Consider the following 27541-nt stretch of genomic DNA (forward strand, 5'->3'; position numbering starts at 1 on the left):
GAATTGAGGAGTCGTTTAATTAAATTACATTTATATAAAATTAAATAATTATATATTGAAAATAATACAATTTTACATATGCCAATATAAAAAATATATAATTTATATGAAAACTGATTACATAAATAAGTTTTCGACTGCGCTGTAAGAACTTTTTTAACCAACTTCAAAAAAGAAGGTTCTCAATTCGGTTGTATTTTTATGTTTGTTACCTCATAACTTCGTCAGTTCTAAACCGATTTGAGAAATTCTTTTTTTATCTGAGAGTATAAACACAGATTGATCCCACAGAAATTCTATAAAAATTGGTTCAGTAGTTGAATTTTTAGATCAAAGCAACTGGTTTTGTAACAATTGAAGTCGGTTTTATTTTGTAGGGCGCAATCTTTATTTATTCTGGTCATGTAGGTCATCCTCCAGAATTTTGTTTATTTAATGTTTCAAAGAAACATTTCTATATTTAGTTAGATTAAATAAATGAATTAATTTGGTTATATAAATTGGTATAACCCAGGTCGACAATACGTCTAGAAACCAACCTGCAATCAACATTAGGATGCTATTTTCATAGCGCTAAATAAAGATTAACGATTATTGCTTTTGTAATGTAGAATTTATTTAATAGATGAAAATAGAATGGACTACTAGATTCATTACTCCTCATTTATATCTTCTCCTCCTGGTAAAGCTTATCTTATATTTGCTAATAAGGTCAGATTACAATCTGAATTTTTTTGGGGGAAGAACTAATGGCGTATTTCTAGCAATGAAATATAGAGAATAGGATCAGAACGACCTGCATGTTCCCCTTGACAACCATTGTCGTGAATTCATTACGATGAGTTATTACTGATTTACTTTCATCCTCACCCTGACTTGTGCCTCGCCAGCGTATGCCGATAGCGCGGACGGAATTGTTTTACTATTTTCATCTATTTCAAGTATATTTCTTATTAGCATGTGTCCTGTACTGAGGTTTATCCTTTTTCTGTTTTGTTGTAAATGAATTTATCTTATCCTTCAGCTTGGTGATTCTCATGTTTAAAAAACAAAACCTATCGCCACTTCGCGTTACAGCAGTTACGTAAAGCTGTTTTACTGAATGGGACGTCCTGGCTTGATCAAGGTATTGGTTTATAAAGAAGACGACCTTAATTGCTATATTTAGGTCGTCTTAATAACTTTAAAAAATAATAAAGCACCACTTGGTGCTTTAAAACTTTAAAAAAGGGCGAGCATAAAAGATCATGGAAAGAAAGCAGAGTCACAGGTTTTTCTGTTTATAAAAAAAAGACCGTTTTTCAATAATAATAAGGTGGCGCTCACCACCTTAATATGTATAGTAGTAATAGTAAAAAATATGTATATTTAAATATTTCTATCAGTGTATTTCATAGGTACATATAGTATACAAGCTTTACTTAGTTCGAAACAAAATGCAATCTATTTTTTATGAAACATGTAATAGGAAACAAGTTGAGAGCCCACATGGTGGATATGGTAATCGTCACCTTTAAACATGAACAGCACCATGGATATCAAAACATACACTGTTATGAACATGACACTCTTCATGTGTTGCTATGGCTAAGGACAAAAGTATTATATAGTTACAGTATTTGTACAACAGTTACCTAATAAAAAGTTTATATAAATAAAAATTAATTGTTTGTTAACAAGGTTAAATTAATTAGTCTATGTAATATTTAAAATTACACAATTTATTATGTGCTGACAGTAATTTTATTTATAATTAAGTTAGATCTAATGATCTAACTTAATTCCGGGCATAAAAGTGATTAATTAATTTATTGAGTACAAATACTATAATTGTTGTACGATATTTCGAAATTATGTATGTTTTTGTTTAATATTGTTGCAACTCAATTTATCTAAAAAGTTCCAAAAAGAACAGGGAACTTATTAGAAACTTTTATAAATTTGTCAATTTTATCACATGAGTACAAAATGACCTGTCTATGATTTTAGTTTTGTATGGCAGCTAAATTTAATCTGTAAAACCGTCTGCTTTTAGGCGCTTATTAAGTCCATAGGAATGCAAAATTAAAAAAAATATCCCAACATTTAATATTTTGTTTCTAAAATGCTTTTAAATTTGAAAAAGGACGCGAGATAAAATTGTAATTCTAATTAAACGAAACCCCAATGTTAAAAATTTTGTATTTGGACAATGTAACAATATTATTTCTACAGTGAATTAAATGAGTACCTTTTAATACTTCCACTAATAGGTACCTTTTAGTACCATTTCCGTAATCAAAAGTAAAAAAACTGGAATTCTGATAACTCGTCTTTCTTTCTGTCACAAGCATTTATCTTAGAAAGCATTCGACGGATTTAAAAATTTGAATTCGTTACGTAATATGTTGACCCACATATACCTTAATGTTATGTTTCAAATTTACTCGTTGACATACAATAACTAGTATAATCATACAAAGACTAAAATACATATCATTATCAGACAGTTTTTTTTCTTTTAATAAGTGAAAATGGAATTTACCATTCCATTATGCGTTATTGGTAAACGTTGGCGAGGCATCAGTGAGGGATGCTAGGTAAGGATGGAAACAGACTAGTACAGGAGTCTTATAGAGATTCTAATAATTTAGATATCATGTGTATTATCTCCATGTAATGTTTTTTTACAGTATAATAAAAAAATAATTGTAATCTATTTCAATACAAAATAATGAAAATATAAACAAACGAATAACTGACTTGACCATAAACAAGTAGAAATCATTTGAGACTGATCCTGTGATAATTTCAACGAAATTTAGTTAGATACATTTTTAGTAACTTTTGAATTAAATTTTTACAAATTCCAAATTTCGCTTAAACATACTGGGAGCTTTGATGCTGGCTGGCCCGAAACTTAAATGACTTGGTTGATTATCTTATTTTAGTAGTGATAAAAGCATTAAAAATATTTCAGTGGTTGCATATTAATTATATATTTACGTATATATTAGGTTGAATTCTTATTTCAGATTAACTTAGATCCTAATTTTGAGAGTTAGTCAACGCGGTATCTGAAGGGAATCTCTAAATTTTTACACATATAACCTACATAGGTCACATAATTACGGAACATACTTGCAATATTTTACATTTTTATTTCTGTTAAGTGTTGATCAGATCAAGTCATTTTGATTTTTAAATTATATCAATTATATTATGTTTTATAAAGAAGGACTGAATTTCATTAATAATTTAATTTAGGATGTAGTACACAACGAAAACTTATGGCTTAGACAGCGTAGAATCTTTATCTATATAAGAGTATGAGTGATTTTAGTTGTACGGTCTTAGACTATTAAACATCTTTAGAAGAAACTTTAAAAAAAATAATTAATAACAATTACATAGAATTTGAAATTCGAAATGAAAAGGCCTTCTTTTTAATTACGTATTTGGAAAATACAATACAGTTTGCAATTTGCGTTCGCAAATTAGATGAAGTACTATTCTAATATCTCTGACCGAAAATTACTCAATATTTTCGGACAATCTTAATTTTTATCATGTTTTGTATTACCTAAATCAATTAGCGATTGTACAATAACATATAATCAGATAACATAATTGGCGTCTAAATAAAAATTAATAATCTGCATAACAATTGAATTTGTAACTAAACTATTTTGGTATATTTATTTAAATTAATATGTAATTGGAACAGTTTCCTTTGAGATTCAATCTAGATAATGTACGCATGCGTAACAACCGTGTTATTCGAACCACGTATAAAAATATATACAACCAAACAACAGTAAAGATTAAATAACACCATGTAATTTACGTATGAACAAAAGGGCGTAAATCCGAAACGAAGCAAAACGTTGTAATTCGAAGTTCATGCGCCTTACATAATACAAGTGTGAACACACAGACGCGCGACGTGCTTCACTCGATGGGTACTGAAATTTCACTTTCTATGGAAACTAAAATCGAATATTGGACGACCGAGCCAAGGTGTATGGAGTTTTAGAGTTCTTAAGGGACAAGACGAATTACGTAATTGATAATCTCTTTGAAGAAACAAATCATTACTTCACATGATTGAGTTACATCGACACGATTTTTTTTTCTAAATACTGGTCGAAAATAATCAGATTTGTAATATTTTGTTTCCCATACAAATAGGCCTTATTTTTGAATCCGTTATATATTTAAATTATAATGTACATATGCGACACAGATATGGGATGTCAATAGATTTTGAAAGTACTCCACTATTTATCTATACCCTATAATATACCATCTGGAATTTTTGTTACTTTTCTAAACTATTTCTCTCAATTTTATTCCTTTTTGTATTTGATAGATATTGTTAATTTCATATTAATTTTGTAATGAAAGATTAGTCTTTTTTAAAGAATAAAATCTTAATTATAAATAAAAAAAAAACCGTAGAATGTAAACTATAACTCACTTTTGGATTTAACTTCCTTCTCTGTCTGCGCACAATGGAACAACCCCTGTGTACTTGTATATTCAAATATAGAACAGAATTGCTTTGCACGAGCCACGATCCCTTTAAATCTCTATCGTCATTTCGGCTCTTATTGTGTAGCATTGTCGTAGGCAATAAGACCTTGCGTAAATTAAGTCTGATGTTCGATTCTTGGTCAGAGCAATCCAGGAAACAAATTTGGATTGGAGTTAAATTTTTTTTCAGAGAAGTGGCAAACAAACGTATGGTAAATGGTTACTGTACGCCTACAGATTGGTTCGAACTGGGCTATTGAGATATGCTCCCAAATATTCGTTGTTTGATTTATTTTAGGCTATACTAGCTTGAGGACTAGATTAGTGCATATGGCATTTTATCATCATCATCTTATCAGCCGTTAACTGTCTACTGCTAAACATAAGTCTCCCCTATGGGATGGGTTTTGTTAGTAGTTACCACGCTTAGCAGACAGATTGGTAACCGCAGTTAGGCTTTGGAGATGTTTTAATATGGCATTTATTATTCTATAATATTATAACTGTGAAAGTTCGTACGTTAGTTATTTAATCACGCTTATATGACTGAACGGATTTGAATAAAATTAAGTACACAGATTATAAGCGTGATTAACAGAATGGGTACTTTATATATGTACTAAATCACGCGGGAAAAGTCACGGGATATGGCTAGTTTATTTTATGCAACTTAGAATGGCAAACAAGCTGACGGCCCACCTGATGGAAAGTGGTAACCATCGCATATAGACATGAGCAGTACCATAGACATAACAGAGTTTACTGTTTCCCACATGATACCCCACATGCGTTGCCATTCCTGAGGACTCAGGTGTTACTCCTCTGTACCCTGTAAATTATTATATAATTTGTATCAGAAATTTAATAATTAACCGTGACCTGAATTAAGTTATGTATATGCATCAGATATTTTATGTGACAAGACGATATAAAATTTGATGACGGAGCGTGACAATCTACTTCCTGGTAAAAACGTTGCGATGTCAATTCGATACATCCGTTTTACCTTAATAATTAATTTGTCACATCGTATAAGGATAACGTTAAATGATAATATTTGACTAGGACTATACAGGGTAAAATCCAAATTGCTAAAATCCCTTTTAATTAATAGATTTATATTTTGACACACGAAATTTCTGTCCTAATATATTCAACAGCAAAGTTTGTATTTTTTTTACCAAAATCTATTTATTTAAATTTCATATACCAAGAAACAAATCGCGAAAATTAAAAACTTTCTTACCAATCTCTTTTAGTCAATAATAGGGTAAGCAAAGGAGTGTGCTGGCTATTATTTATACTATTATTTATTTAAAAATAGTAAAAAATAAATTATGTATAATTTACCCTTTTGAAGGCAAACCAATAAATTAAGTTGTGACCACTTTGTGTCATGCGGCACATACACGATTTCAGTTTGCGTTGTTCTTTTGTATTTTTTTTTATGTGTTTACTTTTTATTTACTAGCTGTATCCTGCAGTTTCACCCGGATATGCAAGTACATAAAGTATCCTAGTTTCTAAGTCAGAATTCGATTCCAAATTTAAATCAAATCTCTTCAATAGTTTTTTCATCAAAAAGTAACGAACATTCATCCATTCTTACAAACTCTGGCATTTAATAAATTAATAGGAATAATTTATCTAAAAAAAAGTGAAGCTACAAGACATACATAAACATATTATTGTGGTAGGTTACGTAGTACAGCGTAAAACTTGTCATATCACCTCAGTATTTGGTTTGAACAAACAAGTGATTGTACTGTCTCGTACTGACTCAATCTGTCTCTGTCTCGTCTGTACGTGGGTAGGCTGTGGTCTGTATTTGGCTTAAAAAAGACTTCATACGAGTACATACGTGGGAACCCTATAAACACGAAAGAAAATACGCTGGCGGGGCACCAATGAGAGATGATAGGTGAGAATTAAAAGGCCAGTTAGTTAGCCTATCGTGATGAATACACCAGGAATTGAGCACGATAGTATCCAGGGGGAACCACGTGGAGGTCGACCTGATAGGGTATATTGCTAGCAATGGACTGGTAGTCCGTATTACTAACAATCCCTCCTCCCCAGTTCGTTCAGGTTAGCGTGACACAGGATGTTTGAAATCTTAATAGATAATTACCAGGGAATACTTATGGGAACGGAGAGGCAATGGGTTCATGGGAACTGCTGATCGTGTTGTGTGTTAAAACGTAAGTCGGCAACTATTTGTCAATATTCGGTTAATTATTTAATATATACTTATGGTAACACTGTATTTTGCATAACTGCTGTCATTTTTCGCATAATCTTGTTATTTATTATGCAAGGTTATTTTAAAGAGATGGCATGTAGGTTATTTTGATTGTAAAAACAGATTCCATTGTTTCTGATTACCTCAATGGGAAAAGAGCGTGACGTATGTGTTTATGTATATAAAAGAGTGCTTTATGGTGTTTTTAAATCTGAGAATAATAAATAAAGTGATGGTTCATTTGACAATAAATGTATATTATCATCTATAGGGATAATAGATACACGAGAATGGGAAGAGATTGTCAGTAATGAAGGTCTAACAGCCCTATTGCTAGCAATATAACCTGTTAGGTCGACCCCACGCCTGGAAACTACCTTGGTTAATTCTTGTGAAATTTACTACGATGAGTTTACTGACCTGTTTTCATACTCATCTATTATTCTTCACCGATACCCACTCATATGGTATATCGATATTACTAACTAAAAACTTAAGTTTCCGAAAAAGGCGAGAATAAAACTTGATGTAAGGTTTTAACTGACCCTTCCAACCTTCACAGTAAATGAGACGTTGCCCGACCCTCTGCCCTAGTTTTAATTTTAAGCTTAATTATATTAACTGACTAAAAACTTTTCTATCACTCATATTGGAGCAAACAATAGGTACAAATTTACAAAATTTGTTTATGATCGGTTGAGCGATTTCAGGAATTAACGAGAATGAAAACCGTGACACAGGATTATTATATATTAAGCTTATATATTAAGGTATTTGCTTTTTGCCTGCTGCTTTATACCCGTCGATTTAAAATTACATATACCAATTCACATATACCTATTTTTATTTGCGAATATAACTGTGAAAATCGCATACAATTTTGTGCAGTAGTCTTTGCGTGATACCGGAACAAACATACACGCGGACAGACAGGCAAAATTTCTAAAAATTATTGTTTTGGCATTGTTATGTTGTGGCTGTATTAAGTTCTATGTCATGTCAATTTTTCTCAATTACTTCTTTATGTCCGAACATCGTCTAATTACATTTTTATTGTATTAGTAAAATTATTTAATACCTTATATAGAGATTGAAGATATTTGAGTAGAGACTGCAGATCAAAGAGGGCAATATTGGAAACACACGTTAATTAGAACAGGTCAACATATTTACCTACTTTATCGAGAATATAAGACATATATTAAATAATAGTACTACGAAATATGCAATACAAGATTTTGTATATAAGTAGTAATATATAAAAACTTAAGACAGATTAATTATTAAATAATACGATATAAATCTGTTTATGAATATGTTTTAAAATTTAAATTAACTTGAATTATACTAAATTAGCTTGCTGTCCATAAATAATGCATATTTCATAATAAACAGACGAATTAATATTCATACTGTCATTAAATAAGAGACGAAATGTGACAAATAGATGTGCAATTCGATCAATATTCATTGTTATTTTGTTTCTTTTTTTACTAACTTTACTACAGAAGGTAAGTAGGCATTTTTTATTTCTATATTATGAACAAAATAATAGATCTTTCTATGCCTATCTAATGTTAGATTAAAAAGAAAGAGGACTTCATTTATTGTTACCTCATATAATATTTATATATTACAAAATATGTTTTTAGCAACTTGGTCAGTCCATCCTTTATATATATATTTTGACATAAGTAGATATGTTTTCTCGATTCTTATCGGTCAGTTCAAATGTACAGTTTAAACGATATGGGTACATTTTTTATTGTTCTCCAGTCACAAAACAATCATCATCATCATATTTAACCTTTAACTGTCCCCTGTTGAACAAAAGCCTCCCCCTTGGGGGGTATTGCCAGTAGTTGCCAAGCTTGGCAGGTGGATTGGCAACCGCAGTTAGGTAATAAAGATGTTTTAATATGGATGCTGTTGCCCATCTTTCGCCCTCCCTTAGATTTATAATACATGATTCACGAACATTGAGACAACATGATCCATGAATACGATGAACCGAAAATAGAATGCATTATGCCAGCTCACTAAGTGCTTTTTGCAGCTACGTTTGAAATGAAATGAAATGAAATGAAATTTATTTGCTAGAAACATTGAAGGAATCGAAGTTACAGGAATAGGACAAAAACACGTTATGGAAAACACCATCCCGTGGGATACGTGGGGTACGTGGGGTACCATGGTACAGTACGGTTCACGGGGGTGAAAGGGATTGATAGTAATGAGGTCTAATAATCCTATTGCTAGAAATATACCTTTTCAGGTCGACCTCCACGCGGTTCCCCTGGAAACCATCATGATTAATTTTTGTCGAATTCATCATGGTGGGCCAACTGACCTGCATTCATTCTCACCTATCATCATCCACTGGTGCCCCGTCGGTGTATACCAATAGCGCGGGTGGGGTTACACTCCATTTTTATCCATAAAAAAGTACGTTTCATGTTTTATACTATTTTTCAAACAAAAAAGCTATTTGTATTTGTAACTCGAAACTAATGGCGTGTTTATCATACATTTATTTGGTTTTGTTTCATCAATTAATTATTAGAACAATTATAAGGAACAATGGGTTCTTAAAGTAAAAGAGGATAAACTTTATAAAAAGAACAATCTCGTACACATTATTTATTGTAATACTAAAAAAATCTAAAGTCACTTTCAATTGTTTGCCTTTCACTAGAACGTTAATATCATAACGAAATTAATTAGTCTGCTGTTTTATCTCGGGTCTAATAAAATAAACGTAATTTACAGCGATGACCATAGCATCTGTATTTATCCACCAACTTCGAAATATGTAAAATATGTGTCCCGCAAAAAAAAAATAGCGACTTCGTTTGTGACAAAACCAGTCATCTTGATCTATTCGTAAGAAATAAACCACTAAATCGATTTTGATAAAATTTCTATGGGACCAATCTGTAAGTATGTTCTTTCTATTTTAATGTTTCTTAAACACAAAGCATGCTGTGGTTGTCTCTAAATGTAAGGACAGTTAGACCTAATCTACTAGTAATGACTAGTGGTATTGTATTGAAATGCTTCGCTGTATATTATGTTGGTGATTTGTAGGATAAATAAATAATAAAAAGAAATTACCAAATTTGTTTATAACTGACAAAATTTAGTAGTTTTATAATCAAAATTTATATTGTCACGATTGAAGTCGGTTTTTTTTTGGAACACGATCTTAAATTATAATTGATGAGATGCTAAGTTGCAACAACTACATGCAACTTTCCTAGGCAGCTATATGCTACAGATTTATACGAAATCTGCACATATTACGGACTTTAGATAAATATAAATTACCCGTATGCCAATGAAAGGAGTCTGGTGGTCTACCATGAAATGAAATTCCGAATTTTCGGGCTCAATTTCGTGTTTTTGTTCGTACCGAAATCGACTCAATAAGTAAATGTAAGTCAAATAAGTGGAACGTAATAAATCCTATTCTAATAGTCCAGAGGAATGATGATGATGATATTGTAACATTTTTAATCATTTTAAATGACATGTATAATGTAATTTTAACACCAAATTTCTGTTTCGTTCGTCCCCGAAATTTTGGTAAATATTTCATTGTAGGCCCTCTGATTTGTTAGGATAGGTTATGTTTCTATTACAGGAATTTAGAATTATAAAAAAATACATGAAATTTCATACTTAAATACATAGCGCATTTTTAATCCTATTAATGTTATAAATTCGAAAGTTTATGACGAAGGATTTTTACTACTCTTTTACGCAAAAAGTATTCAACGGATATGAATGAAATTTGGTACAAGTATAGATTATAGTTATCCTAACTTAGCACATAATACTTTATATTCATGTGTGTGAAGCCGCAAAATACGGTCTCTTAAATATAAAACAAATAAAGCATAATTCACAGAAATGGATAATATATATATCAATATTAATATATTTTACTTACAATATTGGTCCAATAACGAATATGTTATGTTATCCAAAAAATTATATTAGAGAGATTAATTATATTACAGATTTTTAATATCTTTGGAAACAGATATCCGACCGATACGAGCGATACTGAAATGAGTGATGACCTTTTTTGCCATCAATAGATCCCAATGTACAGATATCGGATCGGTATCCATATTATCCGTACCTAATACTTCATGCTGGGGAGAAAGGGATTGTTAGTAGTGGAGACTGAGAATCCCATTGCTAGCAATATACCCAACCAGGTCGACCTCCTCGCGGTTCCCCCTGGAAACTATCATGGTTAATTCCTGATGAATTTATCATGATGGACTAACCGGCCTGTTTTCATTCTCATCTATCACCCTTCACTGGTGCTCCGTCAGCGTATCCCTTTAGCGCAGGCAGGGTTACCATACTATTTTCACCCAACAGAAAAATACTTCATGCTCCATTTGGGGTGGATGGGGTTATATTATTATATGTAATATAAAACATGTTGTACATAGTTAAAGGGCCGGGTAAACGCCACCACAACACAGAGAAGCATAACAATAACATTATCTAAACACAGATTAAATAGCACAATTGTAATTGCGAATACGCAAGCAGATTTTGAAATACGCATTCATTATTGTTTACGAGTATTTCGTAATAATATAATTATATTTTCTATTTATAATGAACGGTATATATGTAGGTGTGTATTACGAAAATTGACGTATCATTCTCGGTAAGCAGGTCACACTTTATTGTGAAGACCGATAAGGTCGAATACTTTGACAATTATGTCACAGACATAGATAGAATAACAATTAAAAAAAAAAATAAAAAATATATAAAACCTTTTGCCACGAACCTTTTATACTACCGTGTTAAAATGAGCCTGCATAAGTGTGGCATTAGTAAGCACAGAAAAGATTTAGGATAGTATCTGCTAGCTACTCCTTTGCTAGCAACATACCCTGTTAGGTCGACCTCCACACGGTTGCCTCTAAAAATCATCGTGGTTAATTCCACATGAATTCATTACGATGGGCTGACTGACCTTTCTTTATTCTCACCTATCATCTTTTACATGTGCCAACGTGTACTGATAGTTCAGAAGGTGTTACCATTCTGTTTAAGCTATTAGAAAAATAACACAATTTCAATGTTAATAAACTAAATGAAACATAATGATAGTTTAAAGGCCTAGGTGCAATGGACAATCCTCAACATACAACAAAAATTTAATTAATAGATTTTGTCCCACTAAACAAAAAAACATCAACTTCAATCATAAGACCACATATTTTGATTTAAAACCCGATTTTAATGAAATTTCTATGGGACTAATGAGAGATTATATCGTTTCAAAATTCAAAGAATTTTCAAAATTGGTTTATAAACGACGTAAAATGAGGTAACACACAACAAACAATATAATTGAACTTAGAACCTCTTTTTTGAAGTCATTTAAAAATAAAAGGAACTTTTGCAAATGAAAAAGACATTCAAAAGTAGCAATATAGTGCTTACCTAAATTTATTTTTGAATTTAATATTTTTCATTACATTCTACTTCTATTTTATTCTATTTTATATTAATAGACATTATAAACTCCATTGGATACAGAAAGCAAGAAAAAAAAGAGCAGGTATAATATAATATACCGTGTATGATTGATAATGATGATCAGTAATGACATACGGCACCCAATATGGTTATTATACAAAATTTCATAATTAATTACATTATGTATATTTAAGAATCACATAATATATTCGACCTGTAGATTAAGCATGCAACCACATTCATTAATAGGTACATAAATTTAAATTAAAATGCATGAATTCTTTGACTGAAAAACTATGAATGTGAACATATTTTTTTATCCAGAACTAGATTTAATGTAATTGTAATATTAACACGATTAGAAACTACCACTAAATCTCATTCGTGTATAAAAAAAGATATTAAATATTTTATCTATGCTTTGACTTTAGAATTATAATTGTTGCTTAAATATTCGTATTAGAAAACTGAATTTTCCATTCTGAATATACGAGGATATACATCTTTGGCGCAATCTATAGCCTTAATAGTTTGATGGATATTATAAGTGAGGTGTCAATAGATTCGTCTTAATTGTGGAAGTACATGTATGGCAAGCACCACCGGACAGAAACTTAATTTACAGTAGAATTTTGTGTGTGTATACGTGACACTTGTTAATAAACATTGACAGATTCCGTGAATATTATATAAAACAGTAACTATAATTATGTCATATGTTAATCCAGTGTATTAAATATGTTAAATATTCAAATCCCTTTAAGAGTGATTGAGTAACAAACGAACACAAGTTATGTATGTAGTGATAGAACAGGAATATTATACAAAGTCATCACATTTCATCCCCGGAATGTAGTAAGAATTTAATAGAAAACCTCATATCTGTGAAAGATAAGGAAAACTCGAAATAAGATCCTTCCGACAGTCTTGCTAGTTTAGCCATTTAACACGCCGCTTTACCTTCCGATAGATGCGACTTTTTTATGCAACCTGGAATAGCAAATAAACTGACGGTCAATCTGATCAAAATTGGTAACCATCGTTTATAAACATAAACAGTACCATGGACATAACATACTTCGATCACCGAACAAAACAAATATTTGTGTTTGTGATTATATATCTGTTTGTATTGGTTTGGATATTTTTTTTTTGCTTGTTAATATACAATAGTTATATAGTAACCATTATACAAGCTGTTAAATGTGTTCAGTAACATTTATTTATTTATCCAAGCTATATAACTAACGTGGCCATTGTAAAATAATATTCTCCTGTAATGGGGAGAAGCCTATGTTTTGTATTGAGACGTTTTTGGATTATTATGGTTTGTCCATAATAAACATCTAAACAACTTCAAAAACTTTCACGTTTACAATATAAGAAGGATCTAAACTAACTACGCATAAATCTAACTTTCCTGGAACAAAGTTTATTGTAGTCCACATTATCGGTTCGTGATCTAGATAACCAAGTCGTTCCACTGCAAATGAGATCCAGTTAAAAATGAAAGTTACCATCTAGCGATGGTAGTTACCGGTGTCGATATAATTAAACAATAATTTTGAATATTGCGCAATACCATTTTTTTAAATTCCGAACCAGTTTTAATAAATCTATAGCTCAATGATTAATATTTACGGCTATGAAGAATGTGGGTTAAAATCTGCCTCGTCGTACGACGTTCCGGTTACATACGTGTATATAATTATATTTTATGTTATGGGCAATTTAATGAACACAAAATATTCATGGGTAATATCGGTTCCGCTCCGATATCTATATATCGGTTTCCTCTGAAGTAGGGTGTGTAATATATAGTGATATATTTGAATGTATATCGGTTACCATATCTATGTATTGATCTAATAACGTATAAATATACTAAATATCGTATATTTAATATTAATTAACAAAATAAAGAACTCGATGGAAATTAATATAAATATCCCATCGGTATAAGGTATGGGCTAATTGAAAAAAAATATCAGGTACACTGACGGACTTATCCATTAAAGGTACTGTCTTCCAGACAGCTTTGAAAATCCAAAAGGAGAAATAACCTTGCTTTTTCTTTGCTTCTGCTTGGTATCCATACCGTAGATAGATACCGTATAATACTTATATATTAATACCATAGACAAAGTAATAATATTTATTCTGAAGCAGGTTTAATAAATCTTATATTATTAATTTCAATTAAAAAAAAAATTTAATGAAATGTAATATTATTGTAGTAAATGGTAAATTAAGATTTTTAATTAGTAGCTAAGTTATATATTTAAAATAATTTTATTTACCGAATTCACATGTGGTAACTCTTACACTTTTGTTGACGATGATATAAGCAATAAAATATTACCATAGATTGATTTAACAATTTAAAAAATGCAATAAAATCACGTCAATGTGCCATTAATGGTACTTTATGTAACATATCGATATGTGTTAGAAGAGATCATCGATCCCCTACCGATTTCTCGATTACGCGTTCACGTATTCGATGAACGAGACTAATTCAATAGGAGCTCCACTAGTGCAACAATTTCATTATGAATTTAATTACATACTATTATAAGTCAATTTCAATAGAACTCAATGAAAATGTAAACCAACGAGTAACTAATTCGACCATAAGAATGTCTGCTTCTTCTTTAATCTTTCGTTTTCTTTATTTGATGTCCAATATTGATTTATTTTATCACTATTTTATTTTATTAACATATTTATTAATTATTTAATTATATAATCGATTTTTTTATTTATGTAGTATAAATAAATAAAGTGTTGTAGCATTGTAGCTTTTTTCTTTCTTTTATCAATGCAAAGCTTATGACAGTCGTTTTATCTAATCATTTTCTTTTTGTTGTACATTTAACTCTTATTTCAAAAAAAAGCAACAGATGTGCGAACTGAGTGGTAGTTTCATAAAAAAAATATTATTAAAAAATGCTTATTATTTAATAACTTTACTTGAATAAAAATTATTTTAAATAATTTATTGATTAATTCTTTCCACTTGTTATCGATTTTGTTTAAACAACACTTTTGTAATAACTTTAACAAAACATTAACTTTTTCTTTCTTAAACAGACAGAATATTAAAACACTATGGTGACGACGATAAAGCCCTTAACTGTCCACTGCTTAACAACCCCTTTGGGGGGAATTTGCCAATAGTTGCTACGCTCAACAAGCGGGTTGGCAACAGCAGTTTGGGCTTTGGTGACGTCAAGAGGTACGCTGTCACTCATCCCTCGACCATTCCCTTAGCAGCTTCTTACAACACGCACAAGAACGGAAGAGATGGCCTATTCTATGCCGGAATCACACAGTCAGACTATACTTACGAGTATTAGCCTTGTTATCTTGTAAGATTTTATCTTTTTATATACAAATATTTTTTTTTTTTTTTTTTTTTTTTTTTTTTTTTTTTTTTTTATAGAACATTAGAATGGCAAACAAGCTGACGGCCCACCTGATGGAAAGTGGTAACCGCCGCCCATAGACACGAGCAGTACCATGGACATAACAGAGTATACTGTTTCGCCCATGATACCCCCCATGCGTTGCCATTCCTGAGGACTCAGATGTTATTCCTCTGTACCCAGTAAATTCACGCCATATCCCACCCTTCAAACCGAAACACAGCCATGCAAACACAACTGCTTCACGGTTGAAACACGAATGGGACAGAGGTACCCAAGCAATCGACTTTTGTACAAAGTCTCCCTCTGGTAAAGATTACAGATTTTATCTTACTTTATATACAAATATTTGTACAAACTGTGAACATGAAATAAAAATAAATATGCTTCCGATTCTAATCCCTAATGCGGAAGTCAAAGGTGTTAGTCCACTGGTATCGTTGTGATGAACGTAACACTCAATATAACCACAGTTTGTAGAGCATACTACAATTTAAAATAGCATATGCAAGCCATTTGGATTAAAACATGAAGCTGAAAAACAAGTAGTCTGATTACCTGATAAGTTAGCAATTAGCAGTTACTGTCCGATCATTGTGATCGATTATTAACATTAAAAATAATAATATTACGTAACACAATTGCTTTTAAATCACTAGATAGGTTAAATGCACTTTTATTATGAGAAAAACGCCACTAGCGATCATGGAGACCATGTAAATCATGTAGAACAGATGTAAATGGTTTATTATAGTAATTTTAGTTCCTGCATCGCTCTGCAGAGACGACACCAACATTTATAGTTGTCGGCTCACTAATCGCATTTACGTAATACAAAACAAGTCAAAAATAAAGACTGACATCAATTATCGAGCAATTATTAATTAAGTATCGTCAACTGATTACAAAATACAGAATTCATCATCATATCAGGCATTTCCTGTCCTTTGCTGAACATAGGCCTCCTTCATAACCAAGCTATAAGGAACGGTCTTGAGCCACCTGCATCCATTGCCTTCCTGTAATGCATTTGAGGTCGTTACTCCATCTAGTGAAGGGTTGTCCTACACTGTATTTGCTCGTACGGAGTCGCCATTCAAGAACCTTTCTTCTCTATCAGTTGGCTGTTCTTTTAGCTCATTACCATTTCAGGTTGTTTATTCTTCGGGTTATGTCAGTAATTTTGGTTCTTTTGGGAATATGCTATTTTTTTGTTTCTGTCAAGTGAAGGCACTCCGAACATGGCTCTCTATATAGCTCGCTAAATAATTTGTAGCTATTACATATTGCCCATATGTATCGTGTTTCATTTCCTTAGTTCATCAACACTCACAACACGCACTGGTTAAAGACCTTCGTCTTCAAATTTTGAGGTACTTTGGATGAGATGTTTCATGCATAATTTTCCGAACGTTGCCCAGTCGAGTTACTGCCCAAAGATACAAAATTAGGGGGCCCAAATGAAGAAAGATAAATAACACTTTTATTCTATTTACTCCTGCTGATAAGTCAAGGCAGGTGGAGATAATTTCTTTTATATAGATAGATAGATAGATACTCTCTATTGTTTCCTCCAAAAGATTACAATAGTAAACTTATTATAAATATAAATAATTACAAGAAATAATCACTAAAATATACACTAGAGACCCGCACCGACTTCCAAAAATAATATTAGTTAAGATTAGATTGAATGGCAAAGTTGACGCTCCACCTGATGGAAAGTATCATCTGTAGAGTTGAACAGCATCATGGGTATTAAAGTAAATAAATTTTTTTGATGTTCAGAAGATTATCATGCTTTTTTTTTCTATACTGGCACGACACATTGACCATAGCCACCTGATGGTAAGTGATTGTAAAATTTTTCTATGTGGTCCACAGGCCTAACGTAAGATTGCATCTAACTCGAGGCCCACACTACGCCGGCTTATATAAACACTTTTTCACGCCTCTTTTGAAAGAACCCAAGTTATACTTAGCAGGAAACACTGCTCCCGGAAGGGAATTATATAACTAGCCGTAATAAAGTAGATAATTCGACAAGTTAACAAAAAATGCTGCCAAACTTTTTTCTTTAGTAAGGACTAAGTAAAGAAAGAAAATACATAAGGAAAAATACACTACTTGGGGAAACGTTGGTAAAGGACAAGTGGTAATATTGATGCTGGAAATTTCAGGCATTTGGTAGTATCGTGAGTGATGCGCATTAAAATTAATTTGTTTATTAAAACTCCATTTACTAAAACAACAAATAAGGTAATTTAAATTACACAGAGACATGGCGGCCATGGCGCACGAGAAAAAATGTCTTGGTATAATGGTGTTGTCATAATTACATCGACACAATGAAATTTGAAATTTCAAGATTTTTAACATTTGTTACTTTAATGATTTATCAATATATTATAGTGACAGATAGATATATAATTACAGGCATTACCTACATTTGAGAAATATGGTAAATATTTTAATTCAATCCTTCATATGTAATTCGAGCTCAAAAGGATTTATATCCAAAACTAAAAAAAAAATAATTAATTAAAATATTATCTCTGACAAGTGGAATCTGAAATAGTACTTTATCAGTGATAATATTCATACTATGATACTTCCACAGGTTTTATTTTATTATACAGAACTAGTGTCGTCGTATTAAGGAATTTCAAATGTATCTATTTGAGTTTCAAACATGGTACCTATTAGGTACCATGTTTGAAACTCATCGTGTATTTATAGATATAAATTATTATGCAACGAAGAGAATTTTGCATCTCAGCAGCAGTATTTCCGAATCGATATAACATCGTAACCTTTAAGAAAAGAGCATCATTCCTTTTTAAAAAGCCGGCAGCACACCTGAAATGCTTCTGGTGTCGCGAGTGCACATGGACGGCGGTAGTTACTTACCATCAGGTGAACCGCATGCTCACTTGCTCCCTTTGTTATAAAAATAAAAAAAAAAATGGCAGGTTCAGTCGTCATAAAATGAATATGTGATTATCGACAGTAAACTATCGATTGTGAAAATAATGTTCTATGTTAGTGCAGAAATGACGAGCATAGGTAAATATCGCGTAACATACAACATAGGTTGAATTCAAGAGAATAGAGTACCTCTTTTGAATTTTTTTAAATATATACTTATTATTTTGGACGTTGTTTATAATACTCCACTTTCCATCTCGTGTAGACGTGACCTAATGCCTAAGATCAAGTAACTGAGATCGTCAGCTTGACACTCTTAGCAGGCAGTGAAAAATGAATGTTTCTTAATTAGTTCTTCTGTGGCATATTAATTCAGTAATATCAATAAGAAAATTGTGTGCTTATATAACTCAATATGCATTTAAATACGGGCCTACAAAATACTTTTTTGGTTTAATTACTGGGTTTCTTTACATTTTTACGCAACGAATGTTGATTTACAACAATCTGTTGAAGCCTCTTTTTATACTTTGTACGAATAACCACAAAGATTACATAGGTTATATGAAGGGGTGGTAATGTTAGCCATATCTCTATAAGTTTGTTAAAATATCTATATATTGATCCAGTAAAGAATATTTTAAATGCCTGTTATCCAATATGAAATCGAAATTAATACAGATATCAGCGGGTCTACCATGAAATGAAATTCCGAAATTTTGGACTCAATTTCGTGTTTTTGTTTATACCAAAATCGGACCAATAAATGATGTTTAACATTTCGTTCGTCATACATCCTATCATAAAAGTCCAAAGGAACAATATTTTAACATTTTTAATATTTCCAAACGGCATGTGTTATGTAATTTTAACATCAAATTTCTGTTTCGTTTGGCTCCGAAATTTCGGAAAACAATCATGGTAGGCCCTCAGATATCTACCGGTACGGGCGGAGAGAAAGGAATTGTTTTTTAATGGATGATAATGGAATGGTAACCCCGCCTGCACTATTGGGGCACCAGTGAGGGATGATAGGTGAGGATGAAGTAGGTCAGTTAGCCCACCGTGACGAATCTAACAATAAATCAATCATGATGGTTTCCAGCGGGAACCACGAGGAGGTCGACCTGATATAGTATATTGCTAGCAATTGGGATACTAATCCCCATTACTAACAATCCCTTCTTCCCCCGAGAGGAATTGTTAATAAAGGGAACGTTAATTCCCATTGCTAGCAATATATCCTGTCAACTTCCACGCGTTTCTTTCTGGAAACCATTGTAATTAATTGTTGTTGAATACGTTACAATGGGCTAACAGACCTCACCTATTACCACATATCATCGCAGATGGCGTTATCACTCCATTATAATCCTCTAAGACTGATACTTTAATGATTTCCGCTATTCATGTTCTATCCAACATATAGATATGTATTATTAATTTTTACATAAAATCAGAGAATTAGGTAATAAATATCAATTTCGTTAACCACCTTCAAAAAAGTAGACTCCTCTGTCCCGCTGTATATTTTTCACGAATTAGGTTGGGGTAAAACAAGCGGGTCAAAGTTTCCCATGCGGAAGTCTTATACAATTTCTCTGACAATTTCGTATCTTCAGAGTTTATTTATTTATTTTATTTATTTAACACTTTATTGCACCAACATATCATGATTTGTTAAAACAATTTTCAATACGTATAGTGTAGTACAAAAGGCGGTCTTATTGCTAAGCAATCTCTTCCAGACAACCTTTGGGTAGAAAGGATTAAAGCATAAGTAGGTAGGTGGCGCGTTAAAAAAGATAGATTTGTAAAAAATAATATTTGTGACAGCATAGTCATATACATATACATACATAAATAAACACATACAACCAAACATATACATATATATACATACACATAAATATATATACATACATATACATATATACGCATAAATACATACAAATATACCATATTAATACACATATATATAACACACATAAAACTGGAAATACGTAGGACTAAGTGATTATAAGGATAGGTAGTGGGCTTTAACTAAGTTTTTAAAAATGGGCAACGATTGAGCGCACCGTATAGAGGTAGGGAGTGAGTTCCACAAACGAACTGCTTGCACGGAAAAGGATTTGGAGTAGAAAGAGGAAGAATGGGTAGGAATTATGAGTTGGAGGTTGTCAGTACTACGTAAAGAATAAGAATTAGAATTGCTATCTCCAAGAAACATAAAACGTTCTTTTAAATAATGAGGTGTAACTGGATTAAAGAGAATTGAGTAAAGAAGGGAAAGGATGTGCCAGTTACGACGAAGACGGATAGAGAGCCACTTGAGCCGTGTACGATATTGGGATACATGGTCATATTTGCGAAGTCCAAATATGAACCGTATACATAAATTTTGAAGACGCTCAAGTTTATTTAACTGCTCTTCAGTGACATTTGAATAACAGGAATCGGCGTAGTCAAGGATGGGGAGGAGCAATGTATGAGCAAGCGCAATTTTGGTATCCATAGGAAGAACCTTACGCAACCTGTAAAGGGATCCAGTTGCCGCAAACATCCTCCTGCTAATCTCAGCAATCTGAGGTGACCAGGATAAAGTACGTAAAGTAAGTAAAGTAATGTGATATCGAATGCAAATCATTGATAATTTACAGTTGATCAGACACTTATAATTATTCAATAATAATATCTTGTAATTAAATACAAAACTAATTATAATGTGTTAATTCCAACAATAATACAAATGTTTATTTTTTTAATTCTGTAGATGATACATACAGCGCCATCTAGTGAGACATGTTAATAATATTCATCTTACGACTTAATTATAATGCTTCTACTCGCCGATAGATGGACAAAACGGTACGGACGTAATGAATTAAAGTTCGATTAACATTATTAAAGCTTAGATTATAATTATATGCAAATAATAAACAATTTCTTTTTTCTTTAGTTTTTTATCATTTCCTTATGGCAGTTACAAATACATTTTTTTCATAATATAGAAAACTCTACCAGATTATATTGTTTTTTTTTTCAGAGTGACCGGTGCTAATGTTTTAAGATTTATATTACGAGTAGGTACCTAGTTACGATTGCGTTCTCTTTTACGTATATAACTATATTTTCCAATTAAAATGTAAGTTCGTTTTATAAATGTATATATATTTTTTTTTACGGAGAAAGACAGAATATGCTAAAATATAGAACGGCGAAGCATAAGTGAAGAATGAAATGATGCGGACATAATCAAGTCAGTTGGCTCATACTGGCAAATTCAAAATGAATTAATCTCAAAGGTTTCCAGAGTCAAGCGAATATAGGCCGTTTTATAGAGAATATTGCTAGCAATGTAGGTGTTAACGTCCAGAATACGTAATTAGAAAATTCCATTATACAATTGGCCAGGTGTGTCAATTACGGCCATTAGATATTTACATGCCAACTGATCCGAGCTCTTGCATAAAACTAAGGTCTAATGAAGTGTCAATAAATATATACTTTGCTTGTGAGAAAAAATGTTTTAAATGATTACACTGGTATAACTAATTTCCGTTTGTCTGCTAATGATGAATACGAGATGAGAAGCAAAAATCATTTATTAAAGTTTAAGTTTTTGTAATACTTGACACTCTCTAAATTTAATAATTCTAATATCATTGAACTTCATAATGTTACAAATATTATATTTTAGTAGTCTATTCTTCATTACTAATTGATAAATGTGAAAAAATATTTATACTTTATAGCAAAATCCCTTAAAAATGTGTGAACCTATCAATATTTGTTACATTTATAGTGAAGTGATATTTGTTATTTATTGCTTTGTCAAAAAATCTTTTTGGCAATGACAAAAAATTTATATTTATTTTTTCTTAATGATACTTTGAATGACAAAGAAGCTGACAGTCCACCTGATGGTAAGTAATAACCGTCGCTTATAGACTGAGCCATTGACATCATATGCAGTGTAATTGAGTAACAAACATTCAGACATCTAAATAACCACATTACATCAAAGCATTAAAAACTTTCACATTTAAAATATTAAGTACAATATCGTCACAGATTATACTGTGACGCCCACGGTGTAATGATGTGGGTTATGCCCCTTATCTCAAAGAGTGCATTCAGACCGAAATAATTACACGCGCGTTGTTGCTATACAACGGCCTAGCCATTCTACTCATTACTTATTCTACCATTTATTAACTAGTTTTTACCCGCGCCTTCGTCCGTGTAACCGGGATATGTTTATTTTAAACGACTTAAAAAAATGAGAATGTTCTCAATTGGGTTGACTTCTTTTATGGATTAAAAAAAAATTATAGGGGACCAATCTGTAAGTATATCTTTTTAGATAAAAAAAAAAATTAAATTGGTTTAGAATACACAGAATTATGAGGCAACAAACATAACAAAATACTACCGAATTTAGAATCTCCTTTTTGAAGTTGATTGAAATGTACATTTATCATTCAGTAGTATGTGGAAGAAATTGTAAGGTAAAACTAAAAAGTAAAACAATACAAAATTTTCACGAATATATTTAAAAGAACTAGATAAATAATGCATAATGACTCATAATGTTGCTTATCTTTACCAATTATTTTGATTAATATCTAAATATAGGTTTAAAATATATTTTTGTTTATTACTAAAAATAGCCAATATTTTAATTAATACATGTACTATTAAAATTTTAGTTAAGAAAACGAATAAATAACTGTAAACAAAACAAACATCTGTAGGTACTTTATACCTTATATTTAAATTAAAACTAATTTTACTCCAAATACTTGCAACACTGAAAAAAAAACGGCGCGTTTTCTGTTGATTTAAAAAATATTTAGTCAGCCAAACATCAATTTACCTGACTAATTAGTTGGCCCGTTTTTTGTTACTGGATGCCCTATCTAATAATCTAAGGTTACATGCATGAACCTTATCTCTTCACACAATACGTCTTTACGAAGTTAAACTTTCAATCTCTTATCTTCTATAACTGCTATTTTACGAGTAAAACATTAATTTTATTATTTCTTAAGGATACAACAAATTTTGAATACTCCAGCTGCTCCTTTCACTTTCGCGCCAAAACTTTAAAACAGATTACCACTTAACACTGCAGGGTCAATTTCAGAAAAAATATACAGATCGCGATGCAAAATGTTGCACTCGAATTTCTCTACCACCTTTCTCTTTCAAGCTTGCAGCTAGACGATATGTAGTAAAAGAGACGGATGAGCACGGATTTAGTAGATGGTTCGAGAAAGGCTATATTAGTGGCCAGTGACTATTGAGCCGAAGAGAGTTAGGTATTGTAGTGCAGTAATCATGATTAAATCATTGAACGTACAATACGTTACATAAATAAATATTATACTAACCTGTATTTCCTGCATACATTGGCATAAATATAAAATAATAATAAATAAGTATAAATATATTTTTAATTATTCTAACCATTTGTTAATATTGACTGAACTTATAAATGTTCTTTAATAAAATATCTTTGTTATAAACACCTGTTAGTTGCCCTTTATAAAGAAAATTTTTCTATAAGTCTATTATCAACTTCTCGTCAGATGGCGCACCTTTTATTCTAAACCTTTATTATCTATATTCCCTAAAACAGGTGAATAAAATTTAAGTGCATATAAAAGCAATTATTATGAATGAGCACATGCCGGTATCAATGTCTGCCGCGCCTCACTCGCTCAGCGCCGAAGCGCGTCGTCGGACGCATTCGATGAAAGTCCATCACCGGAGCATTCATAGCTTTCTATCACAATTTCAATACCTACTAGACACAATTATAAGTAATAAACTGAATTCCCGCCGAAAAAACTGTCAAATCATAGAAATTGTGGCAGTCATCGAAATTTAAAAATCGAATTCGAAAAAATTAAGTTCGAAGTGAAAGATTTTTAGTGCAACGAAAGTGAATAATTTGATAGTGTTGGAATTGGCAATATCCGATAGTTGGTGAAAGAAATACGTGTATTGTTCCTGTTTGTCCTGAGAAATTTAATTTTAATCAAAATGGATTTAAGGTATGGTTTAGTAGTAAATTATATATACTTATTATACTAAACATTCTTATGAACTAACGAAATGTACTAATGTATGCAATTTAATATATCTATAAAAATCTTAATTACTTTTCTCTAAATAATTGTTACTATTAATAACCACTTAATATTGGGCATACTCAATAGGTTTACTTATGATTTGCAGAATTGCTTTTCTGCTGTCATTTTGTAATACTAAACAATAATGACTGTTAGAAGAACTTTAAATAATTACAATATTATTTTATCAATGTTATAAATACAATATTGGTTTTAATTTTCTTCATACACATGTAAAGGCGTTATGATGCTATTGAATGTAAACAGTAAAGAATTTTTAAGATTAGAAGATCTTAAAAATTCGTGATGGTTTTATTTAAATTTTAGAACGTGCGAAACAGGAGAGAAAAGAACAATGAGAAAATACTTTTATCGGAAGCAGGAATTAACTCGTTCTAGTAACTCCGACAAAATGAAGAAAGGATCATTAATGTAATTTAGAAACTAACAAAAACTGCAGACTACAAATGAAATATGTCTACAAATTAAAAAAACAATATACAATAATAATATACATCTTACAATAGGAATAGATTATATAGTTGGAAGAGATTTTGTATTCACCACATTACCTAATGTTTTGTTCATAACATGTATTCATAACAAACTATAAACAAACCTATTACATCCGTATAACAGTAAGGCCCAAAATAATAACAGTACAAGTAACTAGGGGTTACATGAGTAGATCATCTACAGAATAGAAAGCTGATTTCTCGATCCTGGATAACGAGCGTGTAACCTTCCTATATACACCACTTACCGGTCAAGCTGGATTCCACTTTCGTCTCTCACAACTACTATATACCTTTCTGTCTTCCAAAAAGAAGCTTGATTCCTTTGCTTGTTTTACTTTTTTTTTACAGTATTTGAATCACGTACATCATTATTTGAATTTGCTACAGAGTTACAGCAATTTACTGAAGAAAACAGTCGGATTACCGTTAATTTTATTTATACATATTTTGGTAGAATCTATATCTTTACAACGAAAATATTACTGTATTTATATATAGATATTTATTTTCTACTATTTGCTCATTATATTTTTTAAACTTTTGCTTACGGTTGACTAGTAGATAAAGCTTGACTGGTGATGAAGTTCAATAAATAAATATTAATATTCGATACCACAAATGTTATTATATAACATATCCTGGTTGCATATAATATAGATTCGAATTGTAATAGAAGGTAGCAAGGTACTTGCCGGTTACATTTCTTTCATCCTTTCACATGATTATTCAAAAACTTTCCCACGCATAAGCTAGTTTTGAACTTGATATTTAAGCATGCAAGTTTTAAGACAAATAAAACTCTGAGAACACTTCAGAGATTCAGGCCTTATATTTGGGGCCTAAATCTCTAAGAGTAGTGAATCGTTTCTAAATATATCACACACTATATTTACAATATACACTATCCTTCTTATTCATGAAACGTTAAACCTCTCATAAACTTATTTTAGCTATTAAACTGTTTTGTCTATTTATTTTACACTAAATTCCCGATTTAAGAGAAAGTGGCAAAACAGTGTAATAGTTAAAATAGACTTGTTTTAGGTTTTTTTACTTGTTTTAGGAAAAATGGAAATACCTATGTAATCACGAATTATATGACATCACGGTCACATAGGTGGTTACTAGTTACTTAGGTAGATTAATATTATACATGTTACAAATTTATTTTAACATATATGAGTTTCTTTATATTAATATGTTGCGATTTAAATATATGTAGTTTAGCAATGACTGACAGTCTGCGAAGTCGTTCAATAATTTACGCGGTTAAAGTTGCGGATATCGTATGGTAATTGTATAATTTAGCTATCAATTAAACGTGTTAGATAATTAGAAGAGATATTTATAACAATGCCGGTGACCTAAAATACTGAAATTATCCACACGAGTGTTAAGAAAAACTTATGGATCCTATCTATCTAGAGATTTGCGCACGCAATCTTACGAGTACATTTAATTGTTACAATGTATGACGTCACGGTATATACTATCGGACATTACTCCTTTTGATTACTCATCAAGGTCACACAGGGTAGAAGACGCCATCATGCAATGAATGATCTTTATTTGGCATGGGAGATGATAGAAAGAGAATCCATAAGTAATATTATACATATTAGTCAAATGAAATGAACTAAATTTGAGGTTATAATGAAGCATTTAAGAGAAATTCTTAATTATATTGAATTTGATTCAACCATAGTGTATTATCAATTATATATTCCAGGTGAAATTTAAATTATTGACACCTTACTAAGGAAGTGTACTATTAGTAAAACTAATCTTTTCCCAAAGATATTTGCCAACTGAACGTGTGATAGATAATACCGTCATAGTCGTAGAATACTGACGGATCTATATATGTAATATTTGTCAGATCCGTCAGTATTCTACGACTATGACGATATGAGTGGCTCAATTTTTTACTTTTTATCGATTTCTCTATGAAAAATAATATCATTGGTAGAACACTATATTACAAGTATAATAATGATTCCGATTTCACCCTGTATACATAATGTAGTAAACGATGGTTGCATCAAATTAAATATCTCTCCGGATTTCTCTTTACTACTTTATTTCAACATCCTGGGCAGTTTTTTTAATTTGGTTATTATGTATAAGATTGTATATATACCGCGGGCTATCTTACTCTTCAGACCGAAACACAACAATCCACGCTTTGGTGATTTACGACATAAATAACTAAGGCCATGGTATCTAACCAGGAGGAACGCATAAAACTTTAAC

The 27541-nt window shown here is 31.3% G+C and overlaps 2 protein-coding genes across 5 annotated transcripts in view; one reads left to right on the forward strand and one right to left on the reverse strand.

Moving 5' to 3' along the window:
- Nucleotides 1-27541, reverse strand: part of LOC113515226 (flotillin-2) — a 293605-nt gene that overhangs the window by 108817 nt on the left and 157247 nt on the right. The gene's annotated exons all lie outside the window — the stretch shown is intronic.
- LOC113514955 (uncharacterized) overlaps nucleotides 1-27541 on the forward strand; it is a 39692-nt gene that overhangs the window by 337 nt on the left and 11814 nt on the right. Inside the window, exon 1 of one of the 2 annotated variants that reach the window (XM_026899052.3) lies at nucleotides 24360-24692. The exons of the other annotated variant lie outside the window; for it this stretch is intronic. The gene's annotated coding sequence lies outside the window, so the exon portion shown is untranslated. Of the gene's footprint in view, nucleotides 1-24359; nucleotides 24693-27541 lie in introns of those variants that run through there. 2 annotated transcript variants of the gene reach the window in all.

Source organism: Galleria mellonella, unplaced genomic scaffold, assembly GCF_026898425.1.
Source record: "Galleria mellonella isolate WM207_F2 unplaced genomic scaffold, CSIRO_AGI_GalMel_v1 utg312, whole genome shotgun sequence".
NCBI classification, from domain to species: Eukaryota; Metazoa; Arthropoda; class Insecta; order Lepidoptera; family Pyralidae; genus Galleria; species Galleria mellonella.